Consider the following 11482-nt stretch of genomic DNA (forward strand, 5'->3'; position numbering starts at 1 on the left):
GCCATATCATCCATTACAGGATTGTTCCTTTGTCTGTATGTTTGGAGTCAGAATAAATTTGGAGTTAATCTGACACCTCTATGATGGTATTACATAATGGATACGTGCCTTTATTTCTCAGCAAAAGTTAAAAAAAATAGTTCAGCTCTGTACTGCAGTGTCTGCAGGCAATAGTAAAGCATGGTGGAGGTTCCCTGCAAGTTTGGGACTTCATTTTAGAACATGGAGTTGGGTATTTTGTCCACAATGTGGAGAAATATAGGTTGATAGTTATGTATCTGGCAATACCATCAGGGGGCGTCTTATTAGATCCAAATCTATTCTGCAGCAAGATAACAACCCCAAACATACAACCAATGTCATTAAAAAGAATCCCAGATGTCAACACTGAGTCTGTCTGGGATTACATGAAGTGACAGAAGGATTTGAGCAAGTCTATAGCCACAGATCTGTGGATAATTTTCAAAAATCTTTGGAGCAACCTCCCTGACAAGTTTTTTCAAAAACTGTGTGCAAGTATACCTAGAAGAATTGATGCTGTTTTGAAGACAGAGGATGGTCACACCAAATATTTATTTGATTTAGATTTCTCTTTTTTCTTTTCACTCTGCATTTTTCTGACAAAATAAATTATTGGCACTTCTATTTTAGAAAGTATTCTTATTTTTCAGCATTATTTCTACACCTGCCTAAATCTTTTTGCACAGTAATATACATATATATATATATATATATATATATATATAATATATGAACCCTATGAGGGATTAATATCAATTACTTTTATTTTACAGGGAAAATTCAATTTAAGGGCATTGTATCAAATTATGATCTCTTATTAATAAGATAAGGGATAACTGCATGATCAGTTGGGGGTCTGAGCACTGGAACCCCCAGCAATCCCAAGAACAAGGGTCCAATTCTCCAGTCCTGATGGAGTGGGAGGCCTAGCATGTGCCCTGACAATTCATTCATTCTCTATATCCAGTACTCTCTTAGAGGCCAAATAGAGCATCATGATGTTAGCTCAGCCTGCCGCGCCATGAGGAGGAGAGAACCGGAGCCTTATTCTTGGGATCAGGGAAAACTGAAAAATATGAGAAGACTATTAGAGATGAGCGAACAGTGTTCTATCGAACTCATGTTCGATCGGATATTAGGCTGTTCGGCATGTTCGAATCGAATCGAACACCGCGTGGTAAAGTGCGCCATTACTCGATTCCCCTCCCACCTTCCCTGGCGCCTTTTTTGCTCCAATAACAGCGCAGGGTAGGTGGGACAGGAACTACGACACCGGTGACGTTGAGAAAAGTAGGCAAAACCCATTGGCTGCCGAAAACATGTGACCTCTAATTTAAAAGAACAGCGCCGCCCAGGTTCACGTCATTCTGAGCTTGCAATTCACCGAGGACGGAGGTTTCCGTCCAGCTAGCTAGGGCTTAGATTCTGGGTAGGCAGGGACAGGCTAGGATAGGAAGGAGAAGACAACCACAACAGCTCTTGTAAGAGCTAAATTCCAGGGAGAAGCTTGTCAGTGTAACGTGGCACTGACGGGCTCAATCGCCGCAACCCAGCTTTCCCAGGATCCTGAATGGAATACACTGTCAGTGTATTCCCGTATACCCGATATATACCCCGATACCCGTTCCAACGGTGTGCCCCCCCACCTTCACCCCAGAAATACCCTGCAAGTCCCCTAGCAATAGAATTGGGGCTATATACACCCACAATTTTTACTACTGGTATACAGTGCCATTGTCTGACTGGGAATTCAAAGAATATATTGGGAATACAAATACCCTCATTTCTTGCTACTGCCATATAGTGCCAGTGTCTGACTGGGAATTCAAAGAATATATTGGGGTTACGTGCACCCACAATTTTTACTACTGGTATACAGTGCCATTGTCTGACTGGGAATTCAAAGAATATATTGGGAATACAAATACCCTCATTTCTTGCTACTGCCATATAGTGCCAGTTTCTGACTGGTAATTCAAAGAATATATTGGGGTTACGTGCACCCACAATTTTTACTACTGGTATACAGTGCCATTGTCTGACTGGGAATTCAAAGAATATATTGGGAATACAAATACCCTCATTTCTTGCTACTGCCATATAGTGCCAGTGTCTGACTGGGAATTCAAAGAATATATTGGGGTTACGTGCACCCACAATTTTTACTACTGGTATACAGTGCCATTGTCTGACTGGGAATTCAAAGAATATATTGGGAATACAAATACCCTCATTTCTTGCTACTGCCATATAGTGCCAGTGTCTGACTGGGAATTCAAAGAATATATTGGGGTTACGTGCACCCACAATTTTTACTACTGGTATACAGTGCCATTGTCTGACTGGGAATTCAAAGAATATATTGGGAATACAAATACCCTCATTTCTTGCTACTGCCATATAGTGCCAGTGTCTGACTGGGAATTCAAAGAATATATTGGGGTTACGTGCACCCACAATTTTTACTACTGGTATACAGTGCCATTGTCTGACTGGGAATTCAAAGAATATATTGGGAATACAAATACCCTCATTTCTTGCTACTGCCATATAGTGCCAGTGTCTGACTGGGAATTCAAAGAATATATTGGGGTTACGTGCACCCACAATTTTTACTACTGGTATACAGTGCCATTGTCTGACTGGGAATTCAAAGAATATATTGGGGTTATAAATACCCTCATTTCTTGCTACTGCCATATAGTGCCAGTGTCTGACTGGTAATTCAAAGAATATATTGGGGTTACGTGCACCCACAATTTTTACTACTGGTATACAGTGCCATTGTCTGACTGGGAATTCAAAGAATATATTGGGAATACAAATACCCTCATTTCTTGCTACTGCCATATAGTGCCAGTGTCTGACTGGGAATTCAAAGAATATATTGGGGTTACGTGCACCCACAATTTTTACTACTGGTATACAGTGCCATTGTCTGACTGGGAATTCAAAGAATATATTGGGAATACAAATACCCTCATTTCTTGCTACTGCCATATAGTGCCAGTTTCTGACTGGTAATTCAAAGAATATATTGGGGTTACGTGCACCCACAATTTTTACTACTGGTATACAGTGCCATTGTCTGACTGGGAATTCAAAGAGTATATTGGGAATACAAATACCCTCATTTCTTGCTACTGCCATATAGTGCCAGTGTCTGACTGGGAATTCAAAGAATATATTGGGGTTACGTGCACCCACAATTTTTACTACTGGTATACAGTGCCATTGTCTGACTGGGAATTCAAAGAATATATTGGGAATACAAATACCCTCATTTCTTGCTACTGCCATATAGTGCCAGTGTCTGACTGGGAATTCAAAGAATATATTGGGGTTACGTGCACCCACAATTTTTACTACTGGTATACAGTGCCATTGTCTGACTGGGAATTCAAAGAATATATTGGGAATACAAATACCCTCATTTCTTGCTACTGCCATATAGTGCCAGTGTCTGACTGGGAATTCAAAGAATATATTGGGGTTACGTGCACCCACAATTTTTACTACTGGTATACAGTGCCATTGTCTGACTGGGAATTCAAAGAATATATTGGGAATACAAATACCCTCATTTCTTGCTACTGCCATATAGTGCCAGTGTCTGACTGGGAATTCAAAGAATATATTGGGGTTACGTGCACCCACAATTTTTACTACTGGTATACAGTGCCATTGTCTGACTGGGAATTCAAAGAATATATTGGGAATACAAATACCCTCATTTCTTGCTACTGCCATATAGTGCCAGTGTCTGACTGGGAATTCAAAGAATATATTGGGGTTACGTGCACCCACAATTTTTACTACTGGTATACAGTGCCATTGTCTGACTGGGAATTCAAAGAATATATTGGGAATACAAATACCCTCATTTCTTGCTACTGCCATATAGTGCCAGTGTCTGACTGGTAATTCAAAGAATATATTGGGGTTACGTGCACCCACAATTTTTACTACTGGTATACAGTGCCATTGTCTGACTGGGAATTCAAAGAATATATTGGGAATACAAATACCCTCATTTCTTGCTACTGCCATATAGTGCCAGTGTCTGACTGGGAATTCAAAGAATATATTGGGGTTACGTGCACCCACAATTTTTACTACTGGTATACAGTGCCATTGTCTGACTGGGAATTCAAAGAATATATTGGGAATACAAATACCCTCATTTCTTGCTACTGCCATATAGTGCCAGTTTCTGACTGGTAATTCAAAGAATATATTGGGGTTACGTGCACCCACAATTTTTACTACTGGTATACAGTGCCATTGTCTGACTGGGAATTCAAAGAGTATATTGGGAATACAAATACCCTCATTTCTTGCTACTGCCATATAGTGCCAGTGTCTGACTGGGAATTCAAAGAATATATTGGGGTTACGTGCACCCACAATTTTTACTACTGGTATACAGTGCCATTGTCTGACTGGGAATTCAAAGAATATATTGGGGTTATAAATACCCTCATTTCTTGCTACTGCCATATAGTGCCAGTTTCTGACTGGTAATTCAAAGAATATATTGGGGTTACGTGCACCCACAATTTTTACTACTGGTATACAGTGCCATTGTCTGACTGGGAATTCAAAGAATATATTGGGAATACAAATACCCTCATTTCTTGCTACTGCCATATAGTGCCAGTGTCTGACTGGGAATTCAAAGAATATATTGGGGTTACGTGCACCCACAATTTTTACTACTGGTATACAGTGCCATTGTCTGACTGGGAATTCAAAGAATATATTGGGAATACAAATACCCTCATTTCTTGCTACTGCCAGTGTCTGACTGGGAATTCAAAGAATATATTGGGGTTACGTGCACCCACAATTTTTACTACTGGTATACAGTGCCATTGTCTGACTGGGAATTCAAAGAATATATTGGGAATACAAATACCCTCATTTCTTGCTACTGCCATATAGTGCCAGTGTCTGACTGGGAATTCAAAGAATATATTGGGGTTACGTGCACCCACAATTTTTACTACTGGTATACAGTGCCATTGTCTGACTGGGAATTCAAAGAATATATTGGGAATACAAATACCCTCATTTCTTGCTACTGCCATATAGTGCCAGTGTCTGACTGGGAATTCAAAGAATATATTGGGGTTACGTGCACCCACAATTTTTACTACTGGTATACAGTGCCATTGTCTGACTGGGAATTCAAAGAATATATTGGGAATACAAATACCCTCATTTCTTGCTACTGCCATATAGTGCCAGTGTCTGACTGGTAATTCAAAGAATATATTGGGGTTACGTGCACCCACAATTTTTACTACTGGTATACAGTGCCATTGTCTGACTGGGAATTCAAAGAATATATTGGGAATACAAATACCCTCATTTCTTGCTACTGCCATATAGTGCCAGTGTCTGACTGGGAATTCAAAGAATATATTGGGGTTACGTGCACCCACAATTTTTACTACTGGTATACAGTGCCATTGTCTGACTGGGAATTCAAAGAATATATTGGGAATACAAATACCCTCATTTCTTGCTACTGCCATATAGTGCCAGTTTCTGACTGGTAATTCAAAGAATATATTGGGGTTACGTGCACCCACAATTTTTACTACTGGTATACAGTGCCATTGTCTGACTGGGAATTCAAAGAGTATATTGGGAATACAAATACCCTCATTTCTTGCTACTGCCATATAGTGCCAGTGTCTGACTGGGAATTCAAAGAATATATTGGGGTTACGTGCACCCACAATTTTTACTACTGGTATACAGTGCCATTGTCTGACTGGGAATTCAAAGAATATATTGGGAATACAAATACCCTCATTTCTTGCTACTGCCATATAGTGCCAGTGTCTGACTGGGAATTCAAAGAATATATTGGGGTTACGTGCACCCACAATTTTTACTACTGGTATACAGTGCCATTGTCTGACTGGGAATTCAAAGAATATATTGGGAATACAAATACCCTCATTTCTTGCTACTGCCATATAGTGCCAGTGTCTGACTGGGAATTCAAAGAATATATTGGGGTTACGTGCACCCACAATTTTTACTACTGGTATACAGTGCCATTGTCTGACTGGGAATTCAAAGAATATATTGGGAATACAAATACCCTCATTTCTTGCTACTGCCATATAGTGCCAGTGTCTGACTGGGAATTCAAAGAATATATTGGGGTTACGTGCACCCACAATTTTTACTACTGGTATACAGTGCCATTGTCTGACTGGGAATTCAAAGAATATATTGGGAATACAAATACCCTCATTTCTTGCTACTGCCATATAGTGCCAGTGTCTGACTGGGAATTCAAAGAATATATTGGGGTTACGTGCACCCACAATTTTTACTACTGGTATACAGTGCCATTGTCTGACTGGGAATTCAAAGAATATATTGGGAATACAAATACCCTCATTTCTTGCTACTGCCATATAGTGCCAGTGTCTGACTGGTAATTCAAAGAATATATTGGGGTTACGTGCACCCACAATTTTTACTACTGGTATACAGTGCCATTGTCTGACTGGGAATTCAAAGAATATATTGGGAATACAAATACCCTCATTTCTTGCTACTGCCATATAGTGCCAGTGTCTGACTGGGAATTCAAAGAATATATTGGGGTTACGTGCACCCACAATTTTTACTACTGGTATACAGTGCCATTGTCTGACTGGGAATTCAAAGAATATATTGGGAATACAAATACCCTCATTTCTTGCTACTGCCATATAGTGCCAGTTTCTGACTGGTAATTCAAAGAATATATTGGGGTTACGTGCACCCACAATTTTTACTACTGGTATACAGTGCCATTGTCTGACTGGGAATTCAAAGAGTATATTGGGAATACAAATACCCTCATTTCTTGCTACTGCCATATAGTGCCAGTGTCTGACTGGGAATTCAAAGAATATATTGGGGTTACGTGCACCCACAATTTTTACTACTGGTATACAGTGCCATTGTCTGACTGGGAATTCAAAGAATATATTGGGGTTATAAATACCCTCATTTCTTGCTACTGCCATATAGTGCCAGTTTCTGACTGGTAATTCAAAGAATATATTGGGGTTACGTGCACCCACAATTTTTACTACTGGTATACAGTGCCATTGTCTGACTGGGAATTCAAAGAATATATTGGGAATACAAATACCCTCATTTCTTGCTACTGCCATATAGTGCCAGTGTCTGACTGGGAATTCAAAGAATATATTGGGGTTACGTGCACCCACAATTTTTACTACTGGTATACAGTGCCATTGTCTGACTGGGAATTCAAAGAATATATTGGGAATACAAATACCCTCATTTCTTGCTACTGCCATATAGTGCCAGTTTCTGACTGGTAATTCAAAGAATATATTGTGGTTACGTGCACCCACAATTTTTACTACTGGTATACAGTGCCATTGTCTGACTGGGAATTCAAAGAATATATTGGGAATACAAATACCCTCATTTCTTGCTACTGCCATATAGTGCCAGTGTCTGACTGGGAATTCAAAGAATATATTGGGAATACAAATACCCTCATTTCTTGCTACTGCCATATAGTGCCAGTTTCTGACTGGTAATTCAAAGAATATATTGGGGTTACGTGCACCCACAATTTTTACTACTGGTATACAGTGCCAATTTCTAACTAGGAATTCAAAATGCGCAAGGCTCCCGGAAAGGGACGTGGACGAGGCCGTGGGCGAGGTCGGGGGAATGGTTCTGGGGAGCAAGGTAGCAGTGAAGCCACAGGGCGTCCCGTGCCTACTCCTGTGGGGCAGCAAGCATTGCGCCACTCCACAGTGCCAGGGTTGCTTGCCACATTAACTAAACTGCAGGGTACAAACCTTAGTAGGCCCGAGAACCAGGAACAGGTCTTGCAATGGCTGTCAGAGAACGCTTACAGCACATTGTCCAGCAGCCAGTCAGACTCTGCCTCCTCTCCTCCTATTACCCAACAGTCTTGTCTTCCTTCCTCCCAAAATTCCGAAGCTTTACAGAACAATAACCCAAACTGTCCCTGCTCCCCAGAGCTGTTCTCCGCTCCTTTCATTGTCCCTCAACCTGCCTCTCCACGTCACGATTCCACGAACCTAACAGAGGAGCATCTGTGTCCAGATGCTCAAACACTAGAGTCTCCTCCATCTCCATTCGATTTGGTGGTGGATGACCAGCAACCCACCCTCATCGACGATGATGTGACGCAGTTGCCGTCAGGGCATCCAGTTGACCGGCGCATTGTGCGGGAGGAGGAGATGAGACAGGAGTTGGAAGAGGAAGTGGTGGATGATGAGGACACTGACCCGACCTGGACAGGGGGGATGTCAAGCGGGGAAAGTAGTGTGGATGTTGAGGCAGGTGCAGCACCAAAAAGGGTAGCTAGAGGCAGAGGCAGAGGTCAGCAGCTTAGGCGAAGCCAGGCCACACCCGGAATCTCCCAAGATGTTCCAGTTCGTACCCAGCCCCGAAAAACTCCCACCTCGAGGGCACGTTTCTCGAAGGTGTGGAGTTTTTTCAAGGAATGCGCCGAGGACAGATATAGTGTTGTCTGCACAATTTGCCTCTCGAAATTGATTAGGGGCTCTGAGAAGAGCAACCTGTCCACCACTTCAATGCGCCGTCATTTGGAATCCAAGCACTGGAATCAGTGGCAGGCAGCAACGGCAGGACAAAGGCCGCCTGCCGTTCACGCCACTGCCACTGCCTCTGCCACTGCCTCTGCCACTGCCTCTGCCACTGCTGACTGTGCTGGCGATGCACTCCAGAGGACGAGCCAGGACACCACTTCATCTGCCTCCGCCACTTTGTTGACTTCTACCTCATCCTCCCCTGGTCCTGTCTTATCTCCTTCTCCTGCACCATCAAAGGCACCATCAGGCGTTTCTTTACAACAACCCACCATCTCTCAGACATTGGAGCGGCGGCAGAAATACACTGCTAACCACCCACACGCGCAAGCCTTGAACGCCAACATCGCTAAACTGCTGGCCCAGGAGATGTTGGCGTTCCGGCTTGTTGAAACTCCCGCCTTCCTGGACCTGATGGCAACTGCGGCACCTCGCTATGCCGTCCCTAGCCGTCACTACTTCTCCCGGTGTGCCGTCCCCGCCTTGCACCAGCACGTGTCACTCAACATCAGGCGGGCCCTTAGTTCCGCGCTTTGCACAAAGGTCCACTTGACCACCGACGCGTGGACAAGTGCATGCGGACAGGGACGCTACATTTCACTGACGGCACACTGGGTGAATGTAGTTGAGGCTGGGACTGCTTCCCAAACTGGCCCGGTGTACCTCGTCTCCCCGCCTAACATTCCTGGCAGGGACACGAGAAGAACACCCCCCTCCTCCTCCTCCTCTACCGCCTCCTCCTCCGCCACCGCCTCCTCCTCCGCCACCGCCTCCTCCTCCGCTGTTAGATTGACCCCAGCTACGAGTTGGAAACGTTGCAGCACTGGCGTTGGTAGACGTCAGCAGGCTGTGCTGAAGCTGATCAGCTTGGGGGACAGACAGCACACTGCCTCCGAGGTGAGGGATGCCCTCCTCGATGAGACGGCAATATGGTTTGAGCCGCTGCACCTGGGCCCAGGCATGGTCGTTTGTGATAACGGCCGGAACCTGGTAGCAGCTCTGGAGCTTGCCGGACTCCAACATGTTCCATGCCTGGCCCACGTCTTCAACCTAGTGGTGCAACGTTTCCTAAAGAGCTACCCCAATGTTCCAGAGCTACTGGTGAAAGTGCGGCGCATGTGCGCCCACTTTCGCAAGTCGACAGTAGCCGCTGCTAGCTTAAAATCTCTCCAGCAATGCCTGCATGTGCCACAACACCGGCTTTTGTGCGACGTCCCCACACGCTGGAACTCAACTTTTCAGATGTTGAATAGAGTGGTTGAGCAGCAGAGACCTTTGATGGAATACCAGCTACAAAACCCTAGGGTGCCACAAAGTCAGCTGCCTCAGTTTCACATCCATGAGTGGCCATGGATGAGAGACCTTTGTGACATCCTACGGGTCTTTGAGGAGTCCACAAGGAGGGTGAGCTCTGAGGATGCGATGGTGAGCCTTACAATCCCGCTCTTGTGTGTTCTGAGAGAATCCCTGATTGACATCAGGGATAACTCAGATCACACAGAGGAGTTAGGGATAGCATCCGATCCGTCACAGCTGGAGAGTAGGTCCACACATCTGTCCGCTTCACTGCGTTTAATGGAGGAGGAGGAGGAGGAGGAGGAGGAAGAAGAGTTGTCCGATGATGTGATGGTGATACAGGAGGCTTCCGGGCAACTTCGAATCGTCCCATTGTTGCAGCGCGGATGGGTAGACATGGAGGATGAGGAGGAAATGGAGATTGAACTTTCCGGTGGGGCCAGAGGAGTCATGCCAACTAACACTGTGGCAGACATGGCTGAGTTCATGTTGGGGTGCTTTACAACCGACAAGCGTATTGTCAAAATCATGGAGGACAATCAGTACTGGATCTTTGCTATCCTTGACCCCCGGTATAAAAACAACATCTCGTCTTTTATTCCGGTAGAGGGGAGGGCCAATCGCATCAATGCTTGCCACAGGCAATTGGTGCAGAATATGATGGAGATGTTTCCAGCATGTGACGTTGGCGGCAGGGAGGGCAGTTCCTCCAGTAGGCAACCAAGTTCTCACCGGTCCACACAAACGAGGGGCACACTGTCTAAGGTCTGGGACACCTTGATGGCACCCCCTCGCCAAAGTGCCGCCACGGAGGGTCCTAGTGTCACCAGGCGTGAGAAGTATAGGCGCATGTTGCGGGAATACCTTTCCGACCACAGCCCTGTCCTCTCCGACCCCTCTGCGCCCTACACGTATTGGGTGTCGAAGTTGGACCTGTGGCTTGAACTTGCCCTATATGCCTTGGAGGTGCTGTCCTGTCCTGCCGCCAGCGTCCTATCTGAGAGGGTGTTCAGTGCAGCCGGTGGCATCATCACTGACAAGCGCACCCGTCTGTCAGCTGAGAGTGCCGACCGGCTCACTTTGATAAAAATGAACCACCACTGGGTAGAGCCGTCATTTTTGTGCCCACCTGTGTAAAGCACCCCAACATGAAACTCCATGTCTGTACTCAACCTCTCCAATTCCTCCGCATCCTCATACTCATCCACCATAAGCGTTGCACAATTCTGCTAATACTAGGCTCCCTCCACCCTGATTTCCCCCAACTCTGCTGGTTAGAGGCTCCCTCCACCCTGATTTCCACCAACTCTGCTGGTTAGAGGCTCCCTCCACCATGAATTGGTCCAAACTGGGCTGTTTAGCGGCTTCCTCCACCATGAATTGGTCCAAACTGGGGTTTTTAGAGGCTCCCTCCACCATGAATTGGTCCAAACTGGGGTTTTTAGAGGCTCCCTCCACCATGAATTGGTCCAAACTGGGGGTTTTTAGAGGCTCCCTCCACCATGAATTTGCCCAAACTGGGCTGTTTA

The sequence above is a fragment of the Leptodactylus fuscus genome, chromosome 2 (genome assembly GCF_031893055.1).
Source record: "Leptodactylus fuscus isolate aLepFus1 chromosome 2, aLepFus1.hap2, whole genome shotgun sequence".
Taxonomy (NCBI): Eukaryota; Metazoa; Chordata; class Amphibia; order Anura; family Leptodactylidae; genus Leptodactylus; species Leptodactylus fuscus.